Source organism: Ailuropoda melanoleuca, chromosome 9 (genome assembly GCF_002007445.2).
Source record: "Ailuropoda melanoleuca isolate Jingjing chromosome 9, ASM200744v2, whole genome shotgun sequence".
NCBI classification, from domain to species: Eukaryota; Metazoa; Chordata; class Mammalia; order Carnivora; family Ursidae; genus Ailuropoda; species Ailuropoda melanoleuca.
The window spans coordinates 6,390,407-6,410,875 of record NC_048226.1 but is presented as its reverse complement, the minus strand read 5'-3'; the positions used below and the strand labels follow the sequence as shown (position 1 = coordinate 6,410,875).

The window sequence follows — 20,469 nt, the reverse complement described above, 5'->3', positions numbered from 1 at the left end:
TGAGCAGGTCATTAATCTCCCCATGCCTCAGTTTCCTTGTCTGTAAAATGGGGGTGGTAACAATCTCTACCTGTCAGGGTTGATGTGAGGGCAATGCCAGGGAAGACGGCAAATAGGCATTAACATTTTTGCACACACTTAATCCAGTTTAAACTATAGCTGGTACAATTTAAAATAATGTTCGGTGGAGGGGGAAAGAGCTATTTAGCCCCCTCTGCAAGCATGCGAGTTCTGCTATAGAGGTTGTCCCCAGATTAGCTCTCCTAAACTCCTCATAGTTAATTCTCTTCTTTCATCTCTAAATTATTGGTGCTTAGCATGGTGGGCGGGTCTCTGGGGATGGGGAGAAAACGGGTTATCCAGGGGCCATTGGGAAGTTGGAGGCTGCATTCCTTGGCACCTTCCAGGATTGTTTTTCACCATTAGCAAACAGCTGAGAGTCCCCTGGGGAGCTTCTGTGGGGAAAATGGTATTTTGGGTAAGAAAACAAAAAGTAGAGTCTCTAACGTAGCTGTGACCGTGAACCCAGGGAGGACACCTGTCTAGAGGCAAGCCTCCTTGGGGTCCCTCAGAGATTCCTGCTGCCATTCCCAACCTGGCCTCAGGGTGGCACTGCTCCCTCTGCCACAGTGGCCTTCCCTCCCTGCCTTGCGGGCGAAACTGCAAACACCAGCTGGAACTTTCCAACGCGACAGTCCTGAAGGCTGAGAAGTAACAAAAAGAAAACAGACTCAGAGGGCATCATGGGCTACAACTCTAGCTCACCAGGTCTCGCTCGTGTCCTGCAGCTCACAGCCCATTTCAACCAGGGGACTAGGACTCCGTGGTCCCCAGCTCCAAATTTTAGGCCAGCTCCATCTGCAGAGCTCTGGGCAAGAGGACAAGTACCCTCATGTACTCTGTGTCCAAAGACTTTTAAGTTATTCAATCAAGCTAATAAGCTGTTAAATAAATTTTGTCCCCTCTTCCCAGCTTGACATTAATACCCTTTCATAACAACCTAGAAGACTATGTTCAGATGGAGGATTTTTCAGACTCTTTAGAGGTCAGTGTCAGAATATGGTGGCTTGGGAAGAATTGGCTCCTGGCTCCCCACCTCCAGCCCTTGACCCATCCCTTCTCTTCCTGAATCACCCCGATCCTCCCACAATGTGAGCACCTTCACATGCGTGGCTGTGGGCACTCCAGCCCATACATATAATCTTTGACCACACCTACACTAATAACCGATAATAATTATACACACACCACACATAGAGTAACCAATTCATAACCATCACCTGCACTAATAGCACCCCTTGGCTATTCTGAGGACCTAGGGCATGCACACTGGTAGTGAGGACCACCCTGGGGCAGACGGACCCAGAGAAGGGGCCCCTGCAGGCTTTGGAAGAGGGGGTGGTGCCAGTTGGTCAGGAATTCGGGGTTCAGGTACCCAGAGTCTAGGCTGGTAGTGTGAGTTAGTTTCCTAGTGCTGCGATAAAGTGCCACGAACTGGGTGGCTTAGGACAACAGAAAAAAAATTTTTTTTCTGCTCTGGAGGCTGGAAATCCAAAATCCAAGTGCCAGCAAGGCCGTGCTCCCTGTGAAACCCACAGGGGAGAATCCTTCCTTGCCTCTTCCCAGTCTCTGGTGGCTTGTCGGCAATCCGTGGCATTCTGTGGCTTGTGGCCACAGCACCTCGGTCTCTGTCTCTGTGTTCATGAGGCTCTCTGCCCTCGCGCGTCCACGTCTCATGTGAACTGATGACGTCTGCAACAACCTTATTTCCAAATAAGGTCCCATTCTGAGGTAGTGGAGTTTAAGATTTCAACATACCTTTTGGGGGATAGTATTCAACCCATAATGGGGGGGGGATGAGGCTGAAGAGACGCAGAGCAGGGGCCCCTCTAGCTCTGGGGCAGGGAGAGAGGACATCTTTAACCTCACCACCATTTGGGCATGTCCCTAGACCTCTGGACTCCCAGCAATCTGAATCATGAGAGGCCGAGCCCCCCCTTGGGTCCTCGGTTCTGCTGTGGCTACCACTCGTGTTCAGTGGTGGCACATTAGGAAAGACCTTGCCCCTACAGGTGAGACCACAGTGGTTGCCCCCCAAAACCTTTCTCGCTGAGCCCTCAACCATATTGCGGTACAAACAGCAACCTAACATTTATACGGGCGATAGAGGCCTACAGTAACTGGAGCAGGGGTGGGGGGGTAGGAGCTGTCCTTTCAAAAGCACAGAGTGCCCTTCCTTTCTCTAGGGACAGATAATTCGTGTCTTAATGCAACTCTTCATTTGCCCAGTCTCCAGCTGATGGGAAAGCAGGCTCCTGAGGCAGCTCCAGTGAGAGATAAGGCTCTTTGCCTGAAATAAAAAATTCATGAAGAAAGACTAGGGATCGGGCACGCGGATAGCTGCCAAGTTGCTGTCCTCTGGGGACATGACAAGGAGCTCGAAAAGCCAAATGGAAATTTTCTCTTCTCTCCAGCACCTCTGATCATGCTCCCCTTGTTCGGAGGGGCTCCCTTCTCTGCTATACCTGGTCACACCATTTCAGCCTCATCTGAGCCCCTGGACCTCCACCACCAATACCCATATGGCTAGGGCATTCAGGAAGAGGGTACCTCTCTTACCCAGACCAGGCCCCTGCCAGCAACCTCAACAAAATATGTGTCCTACAGCAAGTTGGCACCATCTGACCACCTGCCATCCCCAGACCTGGAGGACCCCCAAGCTGGCTTTTATTTTTCTCCTGGGGGGACCCTACAGATGACTTCCTGTTCTAATTCCCTAACCCACAAATCCGATTGAAACTCGTAAGGTTGGTCAGATGGTCATAACATAACTTGTGAAGAAAACCTTGGGTCTCTTGTCACCATGCTGAGCATACAGTGATTTGGATAAGTTAAAGGGGGAAAAAGTTCTCAAACCATGAGATGGGCTTGAGAAATGTGACTGGTTAGCCTATGGTATGCAAGGTGGCAGAAGAGTCACAGACACCGTCCCAGAGATGGTGAGCACTGGGGCAGAAATGGGGTAGGAGGGCAGGCTGCCATCAGAGAGGAATCTGCCACAAAGGAAGTCCACCAAACTCTACTCTCAGTGAGAAAGGGGGAACTTGAGTCTCTTGCTGCAGCCAGCCACAGGGCCCACTGTAGGAAAATCTCACTCCACTGTCCCCTGCCAGGCCAGCTGGGACCCTCAAAGGAACACAGCCTCCTCCGTGAGCTTGGGGATCGGGCTCCCAATGCCTTGGCTCTTGGTTCCCAGTGTTTTAGGCGTTCAGGCAGCCCTTCCCATTCCAAGAGGGATGTGGCTTGAGCAGCTGCCTCTCATTGCAAAGCAATCCTGCCCCACCTTCCGGTCCCTGAGAACCACCCCAGGGCCTGCTTTTCAACTCCAACTCCCCCAAACAAAGGATTTGTTCAGCCATTTCCTCTATATTGGAGATCTGTAGGGGAGAGTACAGATCTCAAAAACCTACAGGCTTCTTTGCCCACAGCCCCACCCCAAAAGGAATAGGAACCCCTCACACTACATCAACAAAAAGATATAATATAAGTTCTCAGTGATAGACCTGGAAGCCTTGCAGTTCAGGTAAAATGTTCTGGACCGCAAAGTCCAGTGTGTATATGTAGCGAGGGGGTGGAGGTCTCCCTACTACCCATAAGCAACTCTCCAACACCAGCTGGGTGCCTACAGTTCAACTCAGCTCTGACCCGATCTACTCAGATTGTACAGGTGAAGAGCTAAGCCCTATAAGACCTCCCTCCCCTTCAGACGCCCATCACAAGTCCAGATTGTTACATGTACTTCTGACCAACTGGCTATTATATAGAGGTTCCATGACCTTCTCCTTGGGTTCTATTAACTTGAAGCTCACAGCACTCAGGAGTAAACCTGGTTACCACTAGGTTATTGATTTATTACAAAGGATATTAAAAGATATAAGTCAACTGCCAGATGAAAAAATACTTAGAGCGAGGTCCCAAACAAAGGAGCTTCTGTCCCTGTGGAGTTTGGGGTCTGGCATGGTTGCCCATGGAAGCATTCTGATTCCTCAACCTGGAAGCTCTCTGGATCCCCTCATTTTGGGTATTTATGGAGGCTTCACTAACTACCATGACGGAGTAAATCATTGGCCATTGGTGATTGAAGTCAATCTCCAGCCCTTCTCCCCTCCCCGGAGACTGGAGAGTGGGACCGTAAGTTCCAACTCTCTAATGACTTGGTTGGCTCCCCTGGAAACCAGTCCCCACACTTAGGTGCTGTCCAAAGTCACCTCATTAACACACACACAGGATACTTTGACCTCTTTCATTACTTAGGAAATTCCAATGATTTTAGGAGCTCTGTGCCGGAACCATGGAAGAAGACCAAATATATGTTTCATATTATAAATCACCATAGCACACTGGGATACCAAGTTCACGTGTAATTTAATTATTTTTTCTTCTACGTGTGAGAAGCCTTTTGGAGTTTTTTCTTCAGATTATGAAAGTGATTTGTACTCACATAGAACACTTAAATACTTTAAGTCTAAAGACAAATGGTGGGGGAAAATTCTATAATCTCACTACCCAGAGGCAAATTATCAATATTTTGACATATTTCTTTCCTATTTTTGCTCTCTGCCTTTTTTATTTCTTTTTTTTTTAAGATTTTATTTATTTATTCAACAGAGATAGAGACAGCCAGTGAGAGAGGGAACACAAGCAGGGGGAGTGGGAGAGGAAGAAGCAGGCTCATAGCAGAAGAGCCCGATGTGGGGCTCGATCCCATAACGCCGGGATCACGCCCTGAGCCGAAGGCAGACGCTTAACCGCTGTGCCACCTAGGCGCCCCTCTGCCTTTTTTATTTCACTAGAAGTCATACCAAACACATAATTCTGATCAAGAGTATTTTTCCATGATGTTAATAATACTTAGCAAACATATTTATGGCTATGCAACTGTCCATAATTCCCCTATGCCATGATTTGATCAATTCTCTGCGCTTAGACATCTAAGTTGCTTCTATTGTTTTGCTGATTTAAATGATCTGATTCATATTTCTGCATAAATCCTTGTCCATCAGTTTCATTTCCGAAGGAGATATTCCTGGAAATGAAATTAGAAGGTCAGAGTCTCAAAGGTTATGAACATTTTCGGGACCTTCTTACATATTGCCAAATGGTTGTTCTGGAAGGTTTCACTCACCAGCTGAGTAAAGGGCTGTCTCTGCAAGACCTAATTCTAAGTCCCATCAGGTATTAAGGCCAAAGCCACACCAGCAAGTTAGGAGCAAGAACAGGCAGAACTCTCAAGAATGAGGCTCACAGAGACCGCTGAAGCCTGCGCTTTTAAGGCACGAATTCTGGAGCATAAAGGACACAATAGGAAGAGGGAAGTCTTTTGGACCCCAGAGCTGAAAGGAAAGTGGAGTCGCAAGGCCATACTGAGGTCCAAGAAAAAGCACAGCTGTGAAGAAGGGTGTTTAGGGGCTGCAGCGTTGTGGTTCCTTCAGACTGGGCGTGATGGGCACCAGGGCTAAGTCTGGAGGAGGTCAAGGAAGTGATTTTCTTAAAAACCCATTTAGGAATGCGCTCGGGCTGGTGGTTTGCTTCTCAGGCTGGCAAGAGGAGAATGGGGTCATTTCCGAAGATGGGCATGACTACGTCGAAGAAGAGATCTAAGGCTGGCCCAACCCCTCCCCCATTGATTTCTACTGCTTCCTGGATGAGTCACTTTGATTGGAGAATAATTTCCTTTTAATTTTTTTTTAATCTTGTTCATTTGACTATGTCAGTCACAATGCTTCTTGATAGAACATGGGATCCCTTTCTTTTTAAAGATTTGAGTGATTGCTTGAGAGTGAGTGGGGGGGAGGGGCAGAGGGAGAGACTCTTCAGGCAGACTCCCCACTGAGCGCAGAGCCTGACTCCAGGCGGGATCTCACAACCCTGAGATCATGACCTGAGCCGAAATCAAAAGTCAGACGCTTAACCGACTGCGCCACCCAGGCATCCCTGCTTTCTTTTTAAATCAGGTTTATTTTGTTCTGATTACACAAGTAAAACTTACTCATAGCCGAATATCATAATACATAGAAAATGTGAAGTGTAGGGAAGAAAATAGAGATCGTTTGTAACCTGAACATCAAACACCAAAAGATAACTACTGTGGACATGTTAATATAAATCCTGCCAGATATTTTCCTATACATTCTCTCTCTGTCTCTGTCTCTGTCTCTGTCACACACACACACACACACACACACACACACACACACACACACAGAGGGGGGAGGAAGGTAATCATAATCTACATATAGCTGTCTTTTATTGCGGCAAAATATACAAAACATACAATTTACCATTTTAACCATTTTCAGTGCACGGTTCAGTGGTATTAAGTACATTTAGATTGTTGTAAATCACCATCCACTTCCAGAACTTTTTCGTCTTCCCAGACTGAACCTCTGTCCCCACGAAACACTAACTCCCTCCTCCCCTCCCCGTCGCAGTCTCTGGATGCCACCGTTCCACTTGCTGTCTCTGTGAAGCTGACTGCTCTAAGGATCCATATGAATCAAATCACAGTATGTGGTTTTTTTTGTGGCTTGCTTATTTCACTGAATGTAATACCTTCAAGGTTCATCCGCGTTGTAGCCTGTGTCAGACTTTCCCTCCTTTTTAAGGTTGAGTAATAAATATTCCATCGTGTACACATTTTGTTAACCATTCATCTGTCAATGGGCACTTGGTACATAAGTAATTTTAAGCTGCCTTTTTCATTTAACATATTGTGGACACTGTCTCACATCAATAAAGTAAGATTACAGTATTATTATTATTATTAAATATTTTATTTTTAAGCAATCTGTGCACCCAACATGGGTCTCGAACCCACAACCCTGAGATCCAGAGTCACATACTGAGTCAGCCAGGTGTCCCTACAGTATTATTTTTAATGGCTAGTTAGTATTTTATTAAACAGTATACTCTATAAGTTATTTAACCAGATTGCTGATAATAAACACTTGATTGTTTCAAAATTTTTACTTAATAAACCACCCGGTGATGAACAATTGTTACAGATTTTTGTTAAGAAATATATCACATATGAGGGGCCTGGGTGGCACAGCGGTTAAGCGTCTGCCTTCGGCTCAGGGCGTGATCCTGGCGTTGTGGGATCGAGCCCCACATCAGGCTCCTCTGCTGTGAGCCTGCTTCTTCCTCTCCCACTCCCCCTGCTTGTGTTCCCTCTGTCGCTGGCTGTCTCTGTCTCTGTCGAATAAATAAATAAAATTAAAAAAAAAAAGAAATATATCACATATGAGAGGATATTATCTATATATAAAGTTTGAAGGATAATAATAAAATGGACATCTCTGTACCCCCACTCCCTGCTTAAGAAATAGAACATTATCAGAACCATAGCAGCCCCCTGGAGGCCCTGGCCCATCTTATTAGTCTCTCAACCCCCAGAGGGTCTACTACCCTGAAGTTTGTGTTAATCATTCCTATGTTTTTCTCCATCATTTTACCATATGGGTATGTATCCTGTGCCCCAAAAGACTAGATTCTTTTTTTTGTTTGTTTGTTTTGTTTTTTTTAATGATTTTTTATTATATTATGTTAGTCACCATACAGTACATCCCCGGTTTCCGATGTAAAATTCGATGATTCATTAGTTGCGTATAACACCCAGTGCACCATGCAATACGTGCCCTCCTTACTACCCATCACCGGTCTATCCCATTCCCCCACCCCCCTCCCCTCTGAGGCCCTCAGTTTGTTTCTCATAGTCCATAGTCTCTCATGTTTCATTCCCCCTTCTGATTACCCCCCTTTCTTTATCCCTTTCTTCCCCTACCGATCATCTTAGTTCTTATGTTCCATAGATGAAAGAAATCATATGATATTTGCCAAAAGACTAGATTCTAATATGCGCTTACAAGATAAAAGAACAAGGGTGCTATGGCTATCATGGTCCCTGGCCTTTCTTTACGGACTTAAAATATCTAATTCTTGGGGCACCTGGCTCACTTAGTCGATAGGGCATGCAACTATTGATCTCAGAGTCATGAGTTTGGGCCACATGTTGGGTGTAGAGTTTACTAAAAAAATGTATATATAATTCTTTCCATCTGAGAGAACCCCTCCTCCATCACACACTGGTGTGATTTTCCCCTCCTTCAAAGAAGCCCCCCGCCCCAAGGTTGGTATCACTTTAGAATCCCTTCCACCCCCATTCCCATCCAACCATTAGGGCAAATCCGTAGAACAATAATTTCCCACAGTATATTTTCCTGAAATCTGAATAACGGGTCTAGAGGAACACTATGCTGGAGGGCTGCAGCAGAATTGCCCAGGGTGGCCTCTGGCGTCCCCAGCTCACCACTTTGGAGACCCCTCCTCTTGGGTAGGGCTAAGGTCTTCCTGATTCTTTTCCTGACCACCTGTAGATGACTCTCGGACAAAATAAATACACAAACACTCGTCTCCAAGAACAGCGATCTCAGACACCATTTTTTTTTTAAAGATTTTATTTATTTATTCAACAGAGACAGAGACAGCCAGCGAGAGAGGGAACACAAGCAGGGGGAGTGGGAGAGGAAGAAGCAGCCTCATAGCTGAGGAGCCTGATGTGGGATTCGATCCCATAGCACCGGGATCACGCCCTGAGCCAAAGGCAGACGCTTAACTGCTGTGCCACCCAGGCGCCCCAGACACCATTTTTTTTTAATGCACAACGAGGAGACATTTAATTAAAAACAATACAACGTGGGGCGCCTGGGTGGTTCAGTCGGTTAAGCATCTGCCTTCGATTCAGGTCATGGTCTCGGAGTCCTGGGATCGAGTCCTACATCGGGCTCTCTGCTCTGTGGGGAGTCTGCTTCTCCCTCTCCCTCTGTACTCTCTCTCCCAAATAAATAAAATCGTTAAAAAAAAAAACAAAAACACAACAGCTTACAATTTCTGCTTTCCCAAATGAATATAGGCTTTTTCATGATTATCTGGAGAAGTTTTAGTCCCCCCTTTACCTCACCCTCCTATCCGGACTATAGTTTCGGTTATCCTCAGACATCTGCAAATCCCTTCCTTCTTGCTTCTGTCCTATTGCAAGACCTTGTGCAAAAGGAAAGCTCCCTTGGTGATCGCAGAGCATGGAGTCTGGGCTAGTATGCTAGTGTTTGCTACCATTTACGTCATGCTGGCCGTGTTCCCGGCACTCTACACAGATTATCTGAAGAACAAATTTCACTAGTTTTGCATATAGGGCAACTCAGGTTCAGTCATGCATCCAAGGCCACTGGCTGGTGAATGATCAATTTGGAATTTGGATCTGGTCCGTGTCAAGTGTCTGTGTGTAACCACTATGCTCTTTATTCTCTTTTTGGAAAGGGTTAAAGTCGTGCAACATCCAACATTTCCCCCCCTGGGTGTATTAGTTAGGAACAGCTGCTGTAACAAAGTACCACAAAGCCGGCAGCTTACAACTGCAGAGCTGTATTCTCCCACAGTCCTGACGGCTAAAATCCAGGTTTGGGCAGGATGTCTCCCTTCCGTGAACCTCGTCCCCGCCTAATAACTTCTGGCGGTTCCCGGCCATCCTCAGTGTTGCTAGCAGTGCGTCACTCCAACCCTCGCCTCTGTCGTCCCAGGGCCTATTTCCTTATGTCTCTCTATCCAAAATTTCCTTTCCCTTCTCTCTTTTTTTTTAAGTTTATTATTTTTTTTTAGCAATCTCTACACCTGACACACCTGTCATTGGATCTAGGGCCCACCCGAACCCAGTGTGACCTCACCTTACCTTGATTGTATCTACAAAGACCCTACTTCCAAATAAAGTTACAGGTATCAGGGGTAAGGACCTGAACATATCTTTTTGGAGGACACATTCTTTTTTTTTTTTTTTGTAAGATTTTATCTATTAATTTATTTGAGAGTGAGAGAGTGCCTGCGTGAGCAGGGGAAGGGGCAGGGGGACAAGCAGACTCCCCTCTGAGCAGGGAGCCCCCATGCCATCCAATCCCAGGACACTGAGATCATGACCTGAGCCCAAGGCAGACGCCGACTGAGCCACTCAGGCGCCCCTACCCTGGGCATTCTTGTCAGCACGCCATCCTCCTGCCCTGTACCCTTTCTGGGGCATGGCAGGACACTACACTCTGTTCAGACAAGTAAACAGGAGGTGTCAGAGTCCTTTCCCAGAGCCAAATCCACAACAGGAGTGCTGGATACACACTTGTGCCGAGCCAATGAGTGGGAACTCTTGGTGGCAGGCCAGGAGAGACTGAACAAAACCCAGGATGAAGTGTTTCCCTCTGGTGTCCCGAAGCCGAGCTCTTGAGGACATGGTCACGGGTGACACGCCCAGCCGCGGTCGGTAGTCATCGCTCCTCCGGATGCCTTGCCCTCTGGAAAATGCGGCTCGGCCCTTGTGAGCTCACAGGGCTCAGGGAGTTTGGAGTCTGAATAATAAACAGGCAAAAGTTGTTGAGATTCACAACTCTTTCCACTCCAGATTCTGTAGGTCAAGGAGGGAGGTTTGTTTTGTTTTGTTAGAAAAGTCTGTGCCTTCGTTAGCCCAGCAGGAGACTTGAGGGGGGTGAGGCGGGAGGAGAGAAGGGGGCTCCGTGCCCCCCCCCCCGGTGCTTCACGGGTTTGTAGGTGATGGAGAACTCACCCAGGTAGTGGCTGGTCATTCCAGGCTGGATTTCCACCTGGTCGAAGGTCTCGCGGGTATAGACGCCTACCAGGCTGCCCAGCCGCTCACAGGGGCGTCTGCAGGTGCGCCTTCACCCCCTGGGGCTCCTGGGGCGGGGGGGGGGGGGTCCGGGGGCTCCTGGGCAGTGCAGCCCCCGCCGCCGCCGGGAGGCGCTGTGAGCGGCAGCCGCTCGCGGGTCGCGTCCAGCCCCGCAGTACAGGTCCGCGCAGCGTGCAGCCGGGGGTGAACTTGCGGAAGGTCCGCTGCTTCTGCTCTATTCCCAGCATCGTGTCGGTTCTTGGCAAAGAAGAAGGGAGGTTTGAAGTGACTGAGGGGCCTCAGCTCTATTCCCGAAAATCTGGCTGGAATTCCACCGCCTTCTGTACACCTAACCGCTCCGCAGTGAACTCTCTGCTTGTCCATCCCGCACCCCCACCCCCTGGCTCTGAGGGTCCAGACCACCAAGGCAGGCCAAACCACGCGTGGCTCCTTGGGCTCCGCACTCTAGGTGACCTGCAGTTGTTTGGTGAATGAATTAACTTGTAAATGAGTAAGCGAGAGAGCGCAAGAATCACAGTTCAGGGCAGCTCTCCAGCCACACCTACAAGCAACCTTCCACCTCCTTCACCATGGACAAGGGAGAATTTCCTTCTCAAAGACCCCGGCCCTAGGCTTCGGGGTCTTTTCTGTCTTCTCCCCCTGCAGGACATTCTGTGGGCAGTATGGGACCCAACATGCACGAACTCACTTTAGGAGGGCTCAGGGAGAGAGATTTATGGTATGGCACTGAAACTGTTTTCAAAACGTGTGTGCGTGTTTTAACCGTGTCAATTATCAACTGCGCCATACAAACGGCCTCAAAACTTAGTGGCAGAAAATAACCATTTTATTGTGCTCATCGATTCTGCAGGTCAGCAGTTAAGATGGGACCTAGCAGGGGTGGCTTGGCTCCCTGATGTCTGGGAGCTCTATTGGGAAGACTAGAAGGCTGAGGATATCTCAATGGTTGGGGGCTGGAATCACCTGGAGGTGTCTTCACTCACATGCCCGGTCATTTGATGCTGGCTGTTGGCGGGAACCCCAGCTGGGCTGTCAGCCAGAGAACACCTACACGTGGTCTCTCCATATGGGCTAGTTTGGGCTTCCACGAACTAACTGGTCATTGGGATCCAAGAGAAGGTGTCCAGGAAAGCAAAGCACAAGTGCATGGCATTTTCACGATCCGGTTTCAGGAGTTACACAGCATCGCTCCTGCCATAAGTGTATTGATGGAGGCGGTCATACCGTTGCCCAGGGTCAAGGCGTGGGAGAGGGGCAAGTTTCTAAAAGAACACATAGACCTGAGTTATTTGTCCATCTTTGGCAAACACAATCTGCCGTGCCTTTGCTTTCTTTTTCTTTAAGTTCTATAATTCACACACAAAGGAGAAAATATAACACGAATAGTCTAGAACTCTTAAATTTTATGTCTCCCTTACCCCCAGCCAAAGGTAGGCACTCCCTGAATTTTGCATTAATCGTGCTCTTGTTTTCTTTATGATTTTGCCACCCCAGGTTTATTCCTAAATAATATACTATTCAGCTCTGCCTGTTTGCAAACTTTGCAAAAACAGAATCCTACAGAGGTATTCTCAGGTGATAGTGCTCATTTACTCTTGCACCTGGCAGGGTTGGCTTAGTTATGCTGTGGTTGCGGACATCACCAACATCTCAGTGGCTTACATCTACAGACGCTTCCATCGCATTCGTCCTACATATTTGTTGTGGAGTGGCTGCCGTTCTGCTCTGGGATCCAGGCTGAAGGAGCAGACTCTGTCTGGAACATGGTTAATCTCAGGGCCGAAGGAAAAGAGAAGATGGTGGGCCAGGGCTAGCTCTTCAAACTCTGGCTCAGAAGTGACCTGTGTCAGTTCTACTTACATTCTGTTGGCCGAAGCAAGTCACACGGCTAAGCCTAAGGTCAGTGGGGTTGCAGAGATAATCCTCATACAGGTAGGGGTCCCAAAGGAAGTAGCCCTGGAGGAGCCACAGATATTTTGGATAATAACATAATCTACCCCAATTTTCCCCATTGGTCGCAAATAATTTGTTTCCCTCTTTTCTGCAAAATAAACTCACTCCTCTTTGGAGACAGCTTAAATTCTCATCTAACCATGGCACCAGACTTTAAGTCCAGTATTTCATAATACATCAAGTCTGAATGTGGATTCTCTAGATCTGGAGATCTAGAACAAAAAGATACATATCCATTCCTTATGATGGACAGGATGGAGTAATCCCAATCCATTTAGAAAGGAAAGAATGGGGAACATACGGGCGCCTGGGTGGCTCAGTCGTTAAGCGTCTGCCTTCGGCTCAGGTCATGATCCCAGGATCCTGGGATTGAGCCCCACTTCGGGCTCCCTGCCCCGCAGGAAGCCTGCTTCTCCCTCTCACACTCCCCTTGCTTATGTTCCCTCTCTCGCTGTCTCCCTCTGTCAAATAAATAAATAAAATCTTAAAAAAAAAAAAAAAAAGAATGGGGAACATAGTAGTCACTGGTCTATGGAAATCTTGAAATTGCCCTAGGCTGTTACCGATCATGGGTGTGGGGAGTGTTTCTTGATGAGGTCCTAGTCCTGCTCCCAGGGAGAGGGGAGATCCTTAGGCTGTGGTCCTTCATGGCCCTTGGCTCTGCCACCTTAGAGATCCTTCTTGTTCTATATTCTTCCTAAAGAGGGGACTGTGAGGTTTTCCCACCTGCTTTTTTGTGGAAGATTGTATTAGTAATAAAAATATTCACTGCCCCTCTCTGTGGGTCCCTCACTACTGGAGGCTTATAAGTGCTCGCCCCATTGATGACAAACTTGGTCATGTGACTCTCTTGGCCAATGGAATGTGAGCACAAGTGACCAGCATCCCTTCCAAGTAGAAGCTTTATTAGGGTGGCCACCATCTTGATTTGCCCGGGACTACCCTAGCTTTAGCACTGATGTCTTGTGTCCCAGGAACCCCTAGTCCTGGACAAAAGGGGACATTTGGTCACGCTGGCTTTAAGAATCATTCTGTGACCAACCATTCTCTTTTATCCTTTTTCCATGAGGCCAGGAATGCCCTAGTTTAGAAGCCTCCCAAGAGCCTTAGTCACAGAATAAAGAAGGGATGCAGCTGACCTTTATGGACATGTAACGTGAGCAAGAAATAAACCTTTGGGGTTGTGAGCCACTGAGATGTCAGAGTCCTTTTTCTGCACCCTTGGGCGTAACTTAGCTTAAGCTGACAGAGATGGCGTGACACAGTGGTTTTTATATTCACCCATTCATTCATCCATCTCTTGTTGTTGTCCTGGCAACTCTGCCTCTTCCTCCTCTCCCTCAGGTTATGCCAAATTTCTCCTTGAAATTCCGGGACTGTTGTGAGTATGGTTGCCAGATAAAATTCAGAACACCCAGTTCCATTCGAGCTTAAATTGAATTTAAACAATAATAATTTTTTAGCAATTTTTACCAAATTTAAATTGACCAAATTAACTGAATTTAAATGTTGCTACTAGTAAATACACGAAACTAAAATTTTTTTTTTACTATTTAAAATAATTATAACTAGTATATTCCAAGCAATATTTGGGACATTCTTACACCAAAATTTATTTCCTGTTTATCTGAGATTCAAGTTGTACTGGATGTTCTGTATTTTCACTTGTCAAATCTGGCAACCTTAAGCAACCTTCTGAGGTGCCTTGGAAAAGAATACTCAGAAAATTCCTTTTTCTAAAGAGAGGCAGCATCGTGGAGTGGGTAGTCGCTGAAATTCACTGATCATCAGATTTACGGGGCGGGGGGGAGGGGGTTTAAAAAAGGGATCTAGGCATGACCTCAAACCTAATGAATTTGAAACCCGGGTGGGATACCTAGAGAATTTGTACTTTTTTTTTTTTTAAGATTTATTTATTTATTTATTTTTAAAAATTTTATTTTTGTTGTTAGTTTGTACACCCAACACGGGGCTTGAACTCACGACCCCAAGATCAAGAGTCACAGGCTCCACCCACTGAGCCAGCCAGGTGTCCCTCACCAACATCTGAAGTCTATTTCCTACTGGCTCTTCCCAATGCCTTTTAAAATACTCTGAACACCCCCATCACTCAATCTTGCTGCCATCTTGTTTCCAGGGGGGGAAAGGGCTTGTTCTGTCTACCCTTGATCCAGAACTTTACCATGTAGACACCCAAAGATTATCAAGAGCGTTTGGATAGTCAAACCTAAAGGCCTTTTCGCAGTGACTGTTCTCCTTTAATTCAACTGAACAAACACCTTTAATGCCTACTATCCCTGGGGAGTAAAGATGAATAAGCCGCTATCTTTGACTTCCAGAGGTGGGGTGTAGGTATAGGAGTGGCTGGTGACTATGATATAAGGAAGTCAATACTATTGCTGAGATAAGAGCCACGACATCCTGTGTGAACTATTTGGGTTCTTGACCTCAGCACCCAAGCTTAGCACAGGGCCCCGAGCATAAATATTTTTTGAATGAATTAATGAATGATTGAATGAATGAATGAACTCCACAGGAAAATGAGGAAAGGCTTTCCCCATGAAATGACCCTGCAGCAGAGTCCCAAAGGATGAGTAGAGTTTTCCAGGTGAGGTAGTCTGCAGGCAGGGATCCCAGATGGAGTCAGAGGTATGGGAGCAAGAAATAGCATGGCACATTCCAGAAGTGTCGGTGATGTAACTGGTGGACATGGAAGGTGTGAAGGGGGATGGGAGGAAAAGGGCTGGGAGGTAGTTGGAAAGGAGGTGGGGGTGCAAAGAGATGCTGAAAGCCCTCCTGGGCCTCTACGAAGAGTTAAAACATGGTCACTGGGGGATGGGAAGCCGCTCCCGGGTTTTAACGAGGGAATCAGGTGATCAAAGTTGCATTTCAGAAAGACAGCCTGGCAGCAACTAGAGCTACTAGGAGGGGACGAAACCACTTGGGAGGAGTGTATTGGGGAGAAGAGTAGAGGCCTGAGGACTGAAGGCATGGCTGGGTCAGCCTCGGGAAAAGGGTCTGAAGTGCAGGCTGACAGGGAGGCAAGGAAAAGCAGGGGCACCTGCCACTAGTCCCAGGCCACCCAAAAGTCAAGTGGGGGGGCTGAAAACCAACTGCTACATGTGGCAGTGAGTGGAGGTCATGGCGACCTGTGCCAGAACTGTTCCAGCGGAGCAATGGGGGGAGAAGCAGAACCATAGCCATGGGCACCACAAGAACATTCCCTCCTCCCCTGGTATCGGTGACCGTGGGCCTGCGCTCTCCTCCGTCCATCTCAGTGGAGATACAAACTTAAAAATATGGAGCCATGGACATCAACGACTTTGCGGGCACACTGAATGTTAGTTGTCTACTTTTTTAAAAAAAAAAAACTTCTTATTCACAGGGCGCCTAGTTGGCTCAGTCAGTGAAACGTCTGCCTTCAGCTCAGGTCATGATTTCAGGGGTCCTGGCATCGAACCCCCACTTCGGGCTCCCTGATCAGTGGGGAGCCTGCTTCTCCCTGTCCTTCTGCCTGCTGCTACCCCTGCTTTTTGCTCACTCTCTCTCTGTCAAATAGGTGAACAAAATCTTTAATTAGAAAAACTTCTTATTTCAAAATATGTTCAAACATATACCCAAGTAGAGAGAAAGTAAGTACAGTGACACCCAGGGAACCACCTCCCACCTTCAACAGTGATCAGCTCCTGGCCAATCCGGTTTCATCTCTACACTCACACCCACGTTATTTTGAAGCAAATCCCAAATGTCACATCATTTCACTCATAAACATGTCAATATGTACCTCTGAAATATAAAGCCTTTTAAAAATCATCACAATACAATTAATACACCTAAAATCAACAATACCTTGATGTCACCTGAGATGCAATGTGTTCAGTCTCCGCTTCATTATTTTTATTTTTTTCCAGTCTCTTTTAATATGGATGCTAACAAGTCCTATATGTTGCATTTGGTCAATCTGCCTCTTGAATTTCTTTTAAATGCATACTTTAATGGACTCCGCTCTGCATTTTTCTTTGCATTTCATTCATCGAAGAGGAAACAGGACAGCTGCTATCTTGGCAGCTCCGTGGTTGAAAGGGTTTGTCCTCAAATCATATGGGCTCGTTCCCTTTTGCTTTCTTCTGTCTTAGCAGGCTTTGTAGTGAAGTGTTATCTATCCACAGAAAAGTACATGAACTGTTAAGTGCGCAGCTTGGTGAAATTTCATAAATGAACACACCTGTGTAACGACCACCCAGATCAGGAAACAGAACATTACTAGACCCCCTCCTCCTGCCCTCTCCCAGTCTCTACTACCCCACAGAGGTGACCTGGCTTATTCACACTATAGATTCATTTTGCCTTAATGTAAGTAGGCTCATACAACACGGTCTCTGTTGTGACTGGCTTCTTTTGCCCGACGACGTTGTGTCTGTGTTGTTGCCTCTAGCAAAGGGTTTTTTTCATTTTCCCTGCTTTATCATATTCCACTGAATAGGAAGATGCCACAATCTGTGTATCCCCATTCTAGAGCTGATGGACATGAGGGCTGTTTACATTCTCAGGCTATTACAAATAGCGCCATCGTGGACATTGGCATATACGTGTTTCTTTGGGTGCACACTTGGGAATGAATGCTATGTATGTCTATGACTGCTTAGGTTTTCATTTGGGCTCTATTGCATACCACCTGTGTGAGCCCATTAATTCAACACTCTGGTCTCAGTTTTCTGATCTGTAAAATGGGGATAAGGAAACCAACCCTGTGGCATTACTGTGAGGATTAAAGATAAGAAAACATGTCAAGTTTTTTAAACAGTGCTTGGCTCTTCATAAGGGTTAGTGTTAGTAAGTGTTATTTCTCATGATTTCTACCTTTCTTGAGGTAACTTCTCAATCTCCTTCACTCCTACCTGCCAAGAGTTCTGTTCTCCCACATTTACGGTGACCTGGTCTGCTTTTCTCTTGCTCTGGAACTTATCTATTCTCATGACTTCTGCTATCTCGTGTGTGGGCACTGTTTTCAAAGTGTTATGCAAAACGTGTGATGGCAAAATTCCTTGTCTACAAAGCTCGAACTTTCACCTACTTTCCAGTCCTACTTTCCTGGTCACAATGCACTATTTGCCCTTTCCCTCGAATAGATCTGCTACCCCGACCTCAGGAGGTCTACATGAGACGCGCCCATCCTCTTCCATAGTAGAATCACTTTGGAGTCCTCTCTGACCCTTCCCTCCTCCCCACCCCCCACACCCCAGATTTAATCTGCAGGGAGATCCTGATGAATCTGGTTGTTCCTACACCACTCTTGTCCTTTTTACTCCCTCCGACACGTTCAGACCTTTAGTGCTTTATGCCGGAGCCAGCGTAGTAGCCCGCCGCCTCTTGCACCTGGCGTCCGTCTCTCCTACTTATACATCACCCTGAACACTGCCGCCAGACTGATCAAAGTACCAGAGCGCCTCACTTCTGGAATGGTGGCATGAGTTTCTCCATGAACCCTCTCCACAGGGAAACAGTGGTAACTGGTAAAAATTAAAGAAAAAAAAATCAAAACCAAAACCATAACTCACAGTCTCTGAAAATGGTCTTAAGAGCACACAGCAAGGGGAGCCTGGGTGGCTCAGTTGGTTAAGTGTCTGCCTTCAGCTCAGGTCATGATCCCAGGGTTCCGGGATGGAGCTCACATCAGGCTCCCTGCTCCCTCCTCTGCCTCTGCCCCTCCTCCCTGCTTGTGCTCTCTTTTAGCTCTCTTGCTCTCTCTTTCTCTCTCTGTCTCAAATAAATAAAATCTTAAAAAAAAAAAAGGGCACACAGCAAATTAAGAAATTTTATTCAAGGGGCACCTGAGTGGCTCAGCCATTAAGCATCTGCCTTCGGCTCAGGTCATGATCCCAGGGTCCTGGGATCGAGCCCTGAATGGGGCTCCCTGCTTGGCAGGAAGCCTGCTTCTCCCTCTCCTACTCCCCTTGCTTGTGTTCCCTCTCTCACTGTCTCTTTCTGTCAAATAAATAAATAAAATCTTTTTTAAAAAAAGAAATTTTATTCAAGAAAAGTCACTAAATCTCCGTGAGAACAATGAGAGTCAGTGACATTTGATCCTCAAACCTCTCCTCCCCTCTCCTGTCCCAGCTCCCCCTGGGAGCCAAGAACACAGGGCTCGCTCCTCCCTCGGCTCTCAGTAGCGCCCCCCAGAAGGACAGGCTGCCAGCCTTTCTCATCCTGTCCAGCTTCATATGCAAAAGCTCTATTCCTTTTTTTTTTTTTTAAGATTTTTATTTATTCATTTGAGAGAGAGAGAGATAGCCAGCGAGAGAGGGAACACAAGCAGGGGGAGTGGGAGAGGAAGAAGCAGGCTCCCAGCGGAGGAGCCTGATGTGGGGCTTGATCCCAGAACACTGGGATCATGCCCTGAGCCGAAGGTAGATGCTTAATGACTGAGCCAGCCAGGCGCCCCAAAAGCTCTATTCCAAGCAAGATTGGCTGAGAGGACTGGTGCTCATTGCCTCTACCTAGCTCCCACTCATAGGGCATAATCTCTATCCCAGGCATCACAGGCTGAAAATACTGGGGCCTCAATAACCTTTGCCCCTGCTTGCTCACAGGGTAGAGATTCTGGAGGCGGGGGGGGGGGGGGGNTTTAGCAATCTCTACACCTGACACACCTGTCATTGGATCTAGGGCCCACCCGAACCCAGTGTGACCTCACCTTACCTTGATTGTATCTACAAAGACCCTACTTCCAAATAAAGTTACAGGTATCAGGGGTAAGGACCTGAACATATCTTTTTGGAGGACACATTCTTTTTTTTTTTTTTTGTAAGATTTTATCTATTAATTTATTTGAGAGTGAGAGAGTGCCTGCGTGAGCAGGGGAAGGGGCAGGGGGACAAGCAGACTCCCCTCTGAGCAGGGAGCCCCCATGCCATCCAATCCCAGGACACTGAGATCATGACCTGAGCCCAAGGCAGACGCCGACTGAGCCACTCAGGCGCCCCTACCCTGGGCATTCTTGTCAGCACGCCATCCTCCTGCCCTGTACCCTTTCTGGGGCATGGCAGGACACTACACTCTGTTCAGACAAGTAAACAGGAGGTGTCAGAGTCCTTTCCCAGAGCCAAATCCACAACAGGAGTGCTGGATACACACTTGTGCCGAGCCAATGAGTGGGAACTCTTGGTGGCAGGCCAGGAGAGACTGAACAAAACCCAGGATGAAGTGTTTCCCTCTGGTGTCCCGAAGCCGAGCTCTTGAGGACATGGTCACGGGTGACACGCCCAGCCGCGGTCGGTAGTCATCGCTCCTCCGGATGCCTTGCCCTCTGGAAAATGCGGCTCGGCCCTTGTGAGCTCACAGGGCTCAGGGAGTTTGGAGTCTGAATAATAAACAGGCAAAAGTTGTTGAGATTCACAACTCTTTCCACTCCAGATTCTGTAGGTCAAGGAGGGAGGTTTGTTTTGTTTTGTTAGAAAAGTCTGTGCCTTCGTTAGCCCAGCAGGAGACTTGAGGGGGGTGAGGCGGGAGGAGAGAAGGGGGCTCCGTGCCCCCCCCCCCCCGGTGCTTCACGGGTTTGTAGGTGATGGAGAACTCACCCAGGTAGTGGCTGGTCATTCCAGGCTGGATTTCCACCTGGTCGAAGGTCTCGCGGGTATAGACGCCTACCAGGCTGCCCAGCCGCTCACAGGGGCGTCTGCAGGTGCGCCTTCACCCCCTGGGGCTCCTGGGGGGGGGGGGGGGTGTCCGGGGGCTCCTGGGCAGTGCAGCCCCCGCCGCCGCCGGGAGGCGCTGTG

General features: G+C 47.6%; 1 long non-coding RNA gene across 1 annotated transcript; it reads right to left on the bottom strand.

Moving 5' to 3' along the window:
• Positions 1 to 11,982: 11,982 nt before the first annotated feature.
• On the bottom strand, positions 11,983 to 18,060 carry LOC117803847. Its single transcript, XR_004627982.1, has 3 exons — positions 18,021 to 18,060; positions 16,544 to 16,853; positions 11,983 to 12,003 (listed from the first exon to the last, which is right to left on the bottom strand). It is a non-coding gene; the product is annotated as an uncharacterized LOC117803847 (long non-coding RNA).
• Between the last annotated feature and the right edge of the window lie 2,409 nt (positions 18,061 to 20,469).